This window comes from Carya illinoinensis, chromosome 3, assembly GCF_018687715.1.
Source record: "Carya illinoinensis cultivar Pawnee chromosome 3, C.illinoinensisPawnee_v1, whole genome shotgun sequence".
Lineage (NCBI taxonomy): Eukaryota > Viridiplantae > Streptophyta > Magnoliopsida > Fagales > Juglandaceae > Carya > Carya illinoinensis.
In genome coordinates, this window is record NC_056754.1 from 32,049,737 (window position 1) to 32,062,469 (window position 12,733).

Genomic DNA, 12,733 nt, shown 5'->3' on the forward strand with positions numbered 1-12,733 from the left:
ACATTAAAAATTACTTCCTTAATTATTAAATAAAAAAATTTAAAAAAAATTTGAGGAGCGGTACAATTTCTACCAACTGGTGTTGGGAGGAAACAAACCAAGTCTTAGGTGCACAAAGGGCCACACACTCGCGAACATATAGGTAGTCAAGCTAAACATGTTTCATTTGGCCATGAATATGACACCCCAAACTTTGTTTTTGGGATTTAATAGAGCTTGAAGTGTCAGGACATGTAGCATAAGGTTGTGTACACCCATTCATGACAATTAATAATGCATTGCACCTAGTATGCTTATAATACTATGCATTATTTGCATGGGATATTTTTTTTTTTTTAAAGAAATATACAATGTACTAGGATACTAATCTCAAAACATAAATACTTCCATTAATGTTTACATATCTGAAAACACAAATCATCCTTCCAACATGTTTGTAATCAAAAGAACGTAGTACTAGAGACAGATCTCCATAGTTACATAAATAAAAACTAAGATAAACATCAAACTGCTTACACAGCTCGACTATAAGCTCCAAAATAGAATCTAAGAGTTAGAGGACCAACTCCATGAACTTCTTGAGACTCATTGCCATCCTACTCGAAGTGTATGTATGTTTGTTGGGACTACCATAATGAGATTTATAAATCTTAGCAAGTAAAACTCTTAAACTAATCATATAAATAGGCATGCATGATAGTAACAAGACGTGTATGCTTAATGAACATGAATTTGCTTATGCATGACATGACTTAGAAACATCATTACTTAACATGAACATGGCACAATTAGGAATATAATAACTTGACATGAACATAGCATACTTGCTTGTAAGAACATGAGACATTTATACATATACACATTTGATTACATGATAATGGACGTTCCACAGCTCCCTATATGCCGTGTGCTCCTACTTGTACCACATCACATTATAGGTCCTTGCACCAGCTATGAGTATGTCATTCATGAACGCTTTACCCGTTGGTAAATCCATAACTTGTACTTATAGCATGTTTCGGTACTCACTGACGTTTGGTGCTTTATTTAACTCCGGAAACTAGTTACTTAGGTCCAATTCGAAGTCTATTAAGTATATTTCATCAACTTAGGGGTTTCCACTATATTTAATACTCTACAGAGTGGACATGAGAGTTCCACTAGAACAATTCCATGTTCTAATACTTGGGGTCAGGATAAAACAAAAATGACTCATGCATGACTTGTAATATTTTTGTGTCATACTTGTATGCTTATGGCATGACATTTATGACATGTGACAAATCTTCATGTATAGATAGTCATGTAACAGATTAAATGACATGAAATGACATATTATAAAACAATTATATGCACATAAAATAAAGCATGAATATAATTAAAAAATACCTTACCACCTTACATACATAAAATACAATGAGTAAGTTAGAAGTTAACTTACAAAATGTTGTGTAAACGTAAGCGTAGCGTAAAAGAACATAAACATAAATGAGAGATGGTCTAGGGTTAGATTATCTCACTTAATTCTCATAAAAACAAAACTCACTAACCTTGAGCCAAATTCCCAAAATTACCCCTTAACTTTTAGAAAATTATAAATTTTCCCCTAGACTTAAGGAAATTGTAAACAAACTCCAAAACTTACCAAAATTTACGTTCCTCATGTAGATTTCATCATACATCCAAATATAGGCATAGAATTCTGAAAAACTAATCCCTACTATGAGAACTCTTCTTGGCCGAATCACATATAGGCTATAAAAACTATGCATTCGTTTGCTTCTTGTCCATTTAACACATAACATGCTTAACCCGAAATTACTAACTCACAAAAATCACATCCTTAGTTCTAAAATCATACTAAGACACTAAATCACACATTTTACAATAACTTAAACTCACTACTTCAAAGAATAACATAAAAAATCAAGATTAGGTCAAACCGAATCTAATCTTGGAGTTCTTGGTCTAATACTTTCATTTCAACTCCAAGGACTCTAAAAGTTCACAAATGTAACTTCTAACATGTTAATAGATCAAACGAAGTAGATAACATGCTTGAATAACAAAAAATTTCACAAAATTCAACAACTTAAAATCAGTTTACAAGGAAACCTTAAAAATTAAAACATGCATGTTTTTTACTTGAGTCATAGTGACTAAATGCTTGATTTACACAATGTATCTTGAAATAATACAACCATATACCTCACATTCAAGTTATAACTTGACCTAAGCATCAAATCTAACATACCATAGAATATAATCCATCAAAACAAATATCAAACTAGAGGGCCTCTAAATCATGCTTAAAAACATACTCTTGCATCTCATCAACAATCCAACAAAGACCTAAGTCATAAATCTTCAAAAACTTTATCCATAGATCAAAGCTTTAAGAGCAAGGTTTAAAAAATAAAACCATAGAATCTAGATCCTAAAGCTAAAGCGACAAACTAAACTAAACAAAACTCATTTTGATCAATTGGGTTCTATCACTTAATGGATCATGAAAATAATTTTATAAAAACCTAACATGCTTTAAATCAAACATAACTTACACAAAAATCATGTAAACAATTCATAAAACCGAGATCTACACAAAATATCACAAAACTTCCAAGGTTCATCAACAAACATCCAAATTGAACCCTTCCAACATCAACACCAACATTCATCCAATAAATCTACAAGAAAATTAACCAATAATCTCTCAAGAAATCAAGACTCAATAATTAACAAAATAGAAGAAGTTTGAGCCAAAGAAAGTAACTTACAAAAGATGGAACCAAGAAAACACAAGCTACCGGGATTTTCTCTCTAGCTCTCTCTCGGTTTGCTCTCTAGAATTGGATGAAAAACTACACAAATTTGGGAGGAAATGAAGAGGGAGTGGGGATGTATAGAAGGGGCTAACTTGGTGGTTGAGTTTATGACACATGAGGTGAAGTTAAATTGTGAAAGGAGAAGGAAAAAGCAAGAAAGTGGGTTGTTGTTTGCTACTGCCAAGTGGGTGAAATATAAGGGCTAACCTTGCTTGTTTGACTTGCCATAAATGACACTATTGGGGGATGAGCATAGGGTGGGAAGTTAGCCATGATATGGACTTGTCAGTGGAGGGAAGCTTGTGGAAGAGGCTTGGAGTAACCAGGGGTTTTAGTGGGACTAAAGGGGGTTTAACCAAATGGCACTCCTTTTGGGGTTTAAAGAGAGTTTCGGTTAGGGTTTAGTCCAATTCTAATTTTCCTTGTTCAAATGAAATTACCAAAATTTAAAAAAGTGGATGAGGGTGTAAGAATGTGTACTTGAGTGGTTGATTTCTTGTGGAAGTAGCTTCAACCAAGAGGGAATCACATGATCAAAGTTGAGTGCATGGTTTAAGGTTTGGAAGGTTTAGGGTTTGGAAGATTTAGGGTTTTGGTTACCCTAACCATTTGGGGTTTTGTGACACCTCCAACCTCCGCTTGAGATGGAATAGAGACTTATAGCATCAGGACATGTAACACAAGGTTACATACCTCCGTACATGATAGTTAACATGTAATGTATCCTATAAGTGCAACTAACATAATGCAATATTCGTAGTGGATTAAGGGCGATTAAATAAAATTTATGCTAGAATAACTAAAAACATCCAATTCATTAATAATTATCATGAGTTCAAACATAAAAGATAGCATAATCTTAGTACAACTAATCATCAGAAAAAGTCTCCAAAGGTAGATCAACTACTTTATGCACTCTAGAGCAGGAAGTGTCAGTGCTATGAACATCAAGATAAGATCTAGTTTTTTCTCCAGGTCTGGCTCCTCCTCAATCAATTGGATCCACCGTTTCATCCAATCCGTCTTCCTCGAGTCCTCACACAACTTCTATCATGATAGTGAGTCCACAAGGGGTAAGATTTACTTGAAATCTCAGTAAGTTAATGTAACGCCCATCCTTGTGGTGGGTTCTTTAGAAAATGATTTTAATAAAAATAGACGGGAATTACGGTTCCTTTTGAAAATTCCTTTTCTTTTTATGCCAGGATATAAAAGACTTAATGTTTATAAATAAAATTTGTTTTCTTAATTAAAAAGATTATAGTAAAAAATATTAATTTTCATAATTAAAGTCTCTCATACAAAATATCATGCCTAAGCTTTCGTACACTTCCACTTGGGCTGTGCTCGTCCTAACGTGTCATGCTCATCTTGTCCTTGGGAGGGCACAGATAAAAACTAAAATAAGTCGATAACTCATAAACATTATTTCATATAGTTAAAATATAATAACATAGGTTTTCAGTTATGCATTCATCACTCCATAGATATCGTATACATAGCATCCATAGACATTCTGTTTGTTTTAAAACGTTTTGAAACGTTGCGAGGTAGAGTTTTTCTTTTAAACATGCTTTCTTCTCGTAAAATAGTTCCCCACGTCTCGTTGCCTTCATTTCTTAAAGAGTCTTTTCATGCATATATCTTTTCTTACATACATTCATGCATACGCTTTTTCATACATACATGTATTCTTTCTTAACATGCATACATTTTTTTCTTCTCGCTTTCATTGGCCGTTGCACACTGTTGCGCCTCGTGTGCTGGGGTTAGTGATTTTTTTGACCTGATTCTGCCTGTGGCCACTGGTTGGGAATCCATTCCGTTAGGGAGCAGAACTAGGTGCACTACTAATACTACATACTCGACATTATAATCTACCCAGTCCAGTCCTTTGATACCTTTTCTATTCCATTCGCATGGCCATTACGTATCTTTATACATCATGCATTCAATTCATTCGTTCATTTTTAGTCTTTTCATTCCTTTACATTCCATTCAGTCATTTACAGTTCTTTACAATCCTTACAGTTCTTTCATCCAGTTCTTATAGTTATTTACGGTTTTTTAAGTTCTTACAGTCCTTTCATTCATAAAAGTCATTTTAAAAGCATTGGAAAATAAAAAAGAAAAACAAAATTCTTTCGCGGAATCTTTTGAAAACATCAGTTTGTGCATATTTTAAAACTTCAGTTCGTTTCATTTCGTGAACACACATACAATATGTAAAGCGTATAGCATCTATTCACATGTATAAACATACATACTTTGTGTGCGTGAAAAGAGGCTGCCAAGGAGGGCTGTTATTTATACTTGAAAACTTATGCTTAGCTTTCTTTTTTGTAAAGCGTGTTTCATAGAGAAAATCTTTCATTTTCATTTCAAAGAAAAGCGTTTCGTTTTCGTCTTCATTTATTTAAGAAAACCCTAGAAGAATATGAAAGCAATACTTACCTGGACTTCATGCCGTACTCATTCCATGTAGTCTATTCGTGTGCGTGTCAGATGGCAACTTACATGCATACACATAACTGTACGTCATCATCTATCTAATGCATAAACAACTATATTAAAATTAGAACTATGCTTCACTTAGAACACTCTCCATCTATCACTGAGACTTAGAACACTCTCCATCTATCACTAGGCTCTTACGTGCCATTTACTATACTAAAACCTTTGGAGTCTTATTCTTTAAAGTGAACCTCCGTAATTCACTTTCGGGTTAAGACACTAAATCTCCATCTTATTCTTCTATTTCCATATTCCAACGCATGATTCTGACCAACAATGTCACGCTTCCAACCTTAGATGATATACTTGTCACTACCTTTATGCATCCTAGCCCACACTCAATCCTCATTCCCATCCATACATGCCACATGACTTTAAGCCAACTCCGAGACTTAAACATCGTGCAACCATGCTGAGGATAGACTACCCATTACATATGGTAAACTTGTCCGGCACACGTGTCTCGCCAAAAGCACATGTATCTTATCCCTTTTAGCACCTAAGACTAACTTATAATTCCAATGAATGCTCACTTGTATAAACAAATTTCATACTCCGATTCCAACTTGCTCAGACCCGGTCAATAGGAGTCTTCCTACTTCCCGACCCTATACAAGTTCATCCCGACACTTAACAAGAGGGCTGCATCCACAAATGTGCATCTGTTAAGCCACGTAGTTTGAGACAAGTCTCGAGTCACATCACTGTGCCTGTCGTGCTTCCAATGCATTACTCTGATACTTTTTTACCACTTCACACGTACTTTCAGCCATAAGTCAACCACAAGGTGACACCCATCACCTTGGACTACATGCTACGTCACATATACCTTGGGACACTATTACACAATTTTCGATACTGCATAATACATCCTACGCTCCTCAACTACGAAACCATCCTTTTATATGTGACACACCTTATGGTGCATCGCTGCACAACATAGAGCACACTCCACATGTACTCTCTTCCCTCTACATCACACTGTGCGTCGCTGCATTACATAAAGTACACTCCATGTGTACTCCCTTCACACACCATGCCAAATCACAACTACGACATAAAACTCATACCCATACTTCATAGCACAGTCCACAATACTATATAATTATACTTAACACTTCACTACACAGCCACACTTCACTTCACAACTATGCAGCGAATTCCACAATACTAATAACACAATCCACAACCTATTAACTAACATATCATAAATAATAAGAGATAGATGATTATACCATCAACGGGATAACCTATGCGTCGCTCGTTGCCCATCACGATCAAAACGTCAAAGGAGTCGTATGTGGTGGTTAACACCGCGTACGATGGTTGTTAGGCACGTACAATGGCTGTCCAACACATAAAGTGGTGATTTGAGTTTTGGAATAGCTAGGTGTGGTCTTGGAAAGGTTCAAGGGGGCCTCATGGTGGTCTGAGGTGGCCGAGCACAGTGGCATCACCTCATGAATAGTGTATTCGAGAGAGAGTGAAGGTGCTTGAGGAGGAGGAAGGCTATGAAATTTCATGGGAAGCTAGGGAGAGGAAGAGGGAGGCTGGGGGAAGTGCTTGATGACAGGGGAGGTGGAGCACAACGGCGCTAGGGCCATCGGTGATAGATCTAAGCCAAGAGAGACCCATTTCCAGTAGAGAGAGAGAGAGAGAGAGAGAGAGAGAGAGAGAGAGAGGTGGAGGTGTGTTGGTAGTTTCTTGGTGGCTAGGGAACACGGTGGTGGTGCTTGGTGGCCCAGCTGGCCACGCACAGTGGTGCTAGGAGCTGTGCACAGTGAAGTCATGCAAAAAGGAGTTCGTGCATGAGGTAGCCCAGTGGAGAGAGAGAGAGAGAGAGAGAGAGAGAGAGAGAGAGAGAGAGAGAGAGAGAGGGGCTGGAGGAAGATGAGGCTATGGAAGGAAAGCTCATGAGGTGGTGAAGCTATTGGTGGCAGTCGGTGGCCACGTTGGCCATGTACGGCAGCACTAGGAAGAGATAAATGGGTTTCATACAAGGGAGGAGGAGAGAGAGGGGGTTATCGGTGGGACTCACCACCGGTGGGGATGGATTGGCCGACGAGAGGGGGAGTTGCAAGTGGTGGAGGTGAGGTTGGCAGCTGGTGGTGGTGTCGGCTAGGAGGAGAAACTGCACGGTGGAGGTGAGGGAGCTGGCACGTCAGGTTCAAGGGAAGAGAGAGGAGAGAGAAAGAAAAGAGAAAAGTGAGGAAAAAAAGAGAGGGGCTAGGGTTTTTAATCCAGGCCCTTCATTTCGAGATCTTCAAAACGACCTATCAGTAAGTTTAAATACTGATTTGAAAATGCGTAAGTATTTTATTTAAAATAAAACACTAAGAGGAATTGAGATAGAATATTAATATTATTTTATAAATTAGAGTTTATAAAATAATATTCCTTCATTATTAATTAAAATGATGAAGTCTCGTTAATCATTTGAAGAGAATAAAAGCATTTAAATTAATTTAGAGTTTTCAATGTAAAGTTAAATCTTGTAATATTTTTAAATGACTAAAATATTTAATTTAAATAATTTTTCATAATTATAATATTTTTAGAGCTTATCAAAATATTATAATTGTATTATTTTAAAAACAAGTTTAGTCCAATAATACTGAAAATATCACATATAAATATTTTCAGAATATTTAAAATACTCGTAAGTTTTAAAATAATTATTTTGTTTTGAAATCTGCTTGATATCTTTTAAAACATGCCATCGAGACTCAGCACGTAGAACGAGGCTCATAACTAAAGAAGAAAGACGGAGCGGGTTATCACAGTTAAACAACCAACGTGCAAAGAGATAATTATGCATGCTGAATGATAAATATAATATGCATGCAGATGCAAAAGAAATCAATGTATGTCTTCCATTTAGATTCCTCAATATTTTTAGAAAAACTTGAGACACACATTTTCTTACAGAGAACATTTTTCCACTTAACTGGCAAAAATATCATAACATTTCATCATTATTAGCAATTCATACTTAATCATAATATCATAATGTGTTTTATCATCACACTTCCCCATATGCACTCTGAGTACCTGTCGGTGACCGTAGTACAACTCACATTGAAACTACCTTGTCTGCAAACTCGTTCTCAATGCATTGGTATTATGGCATAATATCATAACATCATAGCACGTACACCCACCAGCTTTATGAGTCATAACATTTGACTTCGTTCTGGCACTCTTTAAAACGAACCCATTCGAACCTGTTGACCTTTCTTCGTCAACTCAAGGGTTATCACTCCATTCTTAAACACTCTAGAGTGAACAAATGAGTTCCACTAGGATAATTCCTTATCCTATCCTTTCGAGTCATGGCAAAAAATATTTTTCATGCTATGTTGACAAATGTAGTTCATGATACACATATGTAGCAAGCTTTCATGTGAAAATGATATTTATATGTAGTATGCTAAAAATGGTGAAGTTATCACATATCATGTAAGTATGCACTCAATGTATCATATAACATAATATTTTATACTCAAAATGACAATTATAACATGAATGTGGTATTTATCAATAAATCATAAATAATTCATTAAGGTGTAAGTTAGAGACCAACTTACAAACTTCTTGAATTTTGAAAGGTCGTAATGGCTAAAATAAAATTCGTACTAATTTAGGATTTATACTACTATGGGGAGATGTTCATAATCAAAAAGATTAAAGAATGGGTATTTATAAGAATAACCCTAAACTCTCAAAAATTGCCACTAAGGCCCTAAGTTTTCACTATTTGCAAACAAACTTAAAATTTAACTAAAATTCATGGACCTCATATTTTTCATATTCTAAAACCATCTATACCTTTAGAATTGTAAAATTCAAAGTAGAACTAGTTCAAATTCACACAACCCATGACATGCGCTCTAGTTTATGCTTAAGTGTGTTTTCAACTATTGATTCGTATGAATACATGCTTCTGCCATTTTATTTAATAAAAAATAATTACTATAGTCCTTAATGTCATGGTAGAAACAATTCCTTGGGTGAACAAGTTCATCCCAACACTTAATCATTGCTAAAAACTTTAATCTTCACTAATCCTTCATTAATAAAGCTTTTTAACCTAAATCATAAAGGCATGCTTCCTAAATTCATCCAAAACATTCATTTTCATTCTTATCCCAATCACAAGGCTTTCTAGATGCTTAATGATCAACCCTAGGTGAATAAATTAAAACTTCATGCCTTAATTATAGCATAATTAAAAACCATGCATGCTTGATGATCAACACAAGGTAGAATTAAAATTTATCATGGCATACTTCTAATTTCGAAATTAAACCTTCAATCTCTAAGACATTCATAAATCATATCATAAAATTCTAAACATGCCATAACCAAAATTTCCACTTAAAACAAACTTAAACTTCTAAACCATTCTTAATGAACCTGGTTTTGAATTAAGCATGGTAACCTTATCTAAAATTAACCAAAATTAATTCTAACACTTGAAAACAAGACTTGACATGAAAATTAAGATATAGGGTAAGAAAACTCACAAATTTCGTGGCCCACTTAAGCTTCCAACACAAGAACACCAAAAACTTCAAGAACACTCAAGCTCACACACTTTTTGTTTCTCTCAAGAACTAAGAGGGAGATGACTCTCAAATTCTCAAGAGGAGCTGGAGTTGAGATGTTATGATGCTGCATAGTGGAGACCTAGAAGATGAAGATGGAAGAATTAGGTTTCAGGAGAAATGAGACAGCAGTGGCAGATTGCGAGGTGAAGAGGGTTCAGGCTTGAGTTATGTCTTCAGTAGATGCACCAAAACGACGTAGTTTCAGCAAGCTTTAAGGGCCAATACGACATTACTTTAGTAATTAGGAGAAACGATGTAGCTTATAGTAGTGGGAGGGTTCAATTGTAATAAACCATTTAGTACAAAACGGTGGGCTTTGGGCACTATGTCTGGAACCTAGTAATCAGGGACTTACATGTAATTTAGTTGGGGTCAGTTAAGTATCACGTCGGAATGAGGAGGATTCATTCTGGAGCTTTTCACCTATTATCTGAGTAGTGTTTATGGAGGAATTGGGGACCTTGAATACCCCAAAGCATATGAACTTTTGAGGTATTTTCATCAATTTCCTACTGTCATTCTATTGTTCTTGCATGCTATATCCTATACAATCTGGAAATTTCAAGTGGAACGTAACAAGTGGTATCAAGTCACCGATCCTACCCAGTCCATCCAAACAGACCACTCATTTACTTACTCATTTCCTTACCATCCATTACAAGCACACAATTACGTTCAGCCTAATTTCATACATACATATTCATCCATTCACTACCTAATTTCATATATACATATTCATCGATTCAGCCTTCACTACATATTTTCCAGGCCAAACACTAACCAAAACAGAACTATACACAGCCCAAAAATCAACCAAACAACACCATTTCCAACCAAGTAATCAACCAAACAGCACCATCTTCCATGGCGGACAACACCAGATCCAAGCACCAGCAACACGAGAATTTACAGCATCAAGTGGAACTTCATCAACATGAAATCCTGGAAGTAAAAGCAGATGTCAGTGTATTGAAAGTTGATGTTACCACGGTGAAAGTGGATATACATGAAATTAAAGACATGTTATGCACTTTTTTTTCCCAACCACACAATCAGAACCCCCCTTTACCCCCAGTTAACCATGAAATTCCTCAAGACCATGACAATCAAGATAATGACTATCAAGATCCTAGACGGTTCAACCCCAGGGGGGTCAAATTGGATTTTCCTCACTTTCAAGGGGTTAATTCTGCTGCATGGCTTTTTAAGGCCAACCATTACTTTGACTTCCACCAAACACCACTACCCCACATATTGTTGATGGGCTCTTATCACATGGAAGGAGACGCGCTTGTGTGGTTCGAAAATTCAGCAGCTGCAGGCTTATTCCGAGATTGGGATGCCTTTTCTAAATCCTTACTCCTTCGTTTTGGTCCTACAGCTTATGATGACCCCATGGAAGCTTTGACTAGGCTCAAACAAACCACATCAGTGGCTGGTTACATGGCGCAGTTTGAAACATTAGCCAACAGTTTAAGAGAACTTTCGGATATTCATAAGCTGAGTTGTTTTCTCAATGGTTTGAAGGATGAAATCCGCATTCCGATTCAGATGTTAAACCCAGTGAATTTAAATGTTGCACATGGGTTGGCAAAGATGCAAAAGGAATACCTTCCAAGTATAAGGCGGGTTGCTAAATCTATGGGGGACAGGTCGACTCCCATGGGAGGAGGGAATTTTTTTGCAAGGTCCTTTTTTAGTGACTCTGCCAATAAGTGGAAGCGATCTATGGGGGGTGCTAAACACATTTCTTTCGAGCAAATCAATGAAAAGCGCCCAAGGGCTTATGTTTTAATTGTGATGAGAAGTGGAATCCGTTACACAAATGTAAAACTCCTCATATTTATCTCTTGGATGTGAGTGAGGAATTTGGTGAGGAAGAAGAAACACTACAGGTGGTAGAAATTGAAGAAAAACTAACATTGGAAATTTTAGCCCCTCCAACCAATAACAAGGAAGAGCTAAAAATTTCCTTGGCAGCTATAGCTGGTACCCCTACTGTAAGAACTATGCGGTTAATGGGAAGTGTCCACGGGGCACAAATGGTGATTTTGGTGGACTTGGGCAACTCGCACAACTTTATAGATTCAACCTTGGCCTCTAAGTTGCAGTTGCCAGTGGATTATTCAGTTAATTTGAAGGTGCGGGTAGCTAATGGACAAGGCTTAAGCAGTGACGGGTTGCGTAGAACTATACAGCTGAAGGCACAAGGTAACTTACTACAACCCCCTCTTCATTTACTAGACCTTGCTGGTTGTGATATTATATTGGGAGTCCAATGGTTAGAAACCTTGGGTCCTATCACGTGGGACTTTGCAAAGTTGTTGATGAGTTTTGTATGGGAAGGGAAATCCAGTGAATTGAAAGGGCTGAAACTAAACCCTTCAGTTGTAGAGGAGGGTGAGAAGGTTTGTAAGGCCTCTATAGCGAAAGGGAAAAGAGTTCTTTTACAGATTATGTGTGTTGGGGAGATGAAACATGGAGATGGAAATGTGGCTGAACCTTTTTCAAAACTTTTAGACGAATTTAAAGAGGTATTTGCTGAACCTTAAGGGTTACCACCACCTCGTTCCCATGACCACCAAATAGTCCTCAAGGAGGGCACTCAACCTGTGGCAATTGCACCATATCGATACCTGTATTACCGGAAAACATGAATTGAAAAAATGGTGGCTGAGTTATTGAGGTCTGGAATGATTAGACCTAGTTCTAGTCCTTTTTCAGCCCCTATTTTACTGGTTCATAAAGTCGATGGAAGTTGGCGACTTTGCATGGATTATAGGG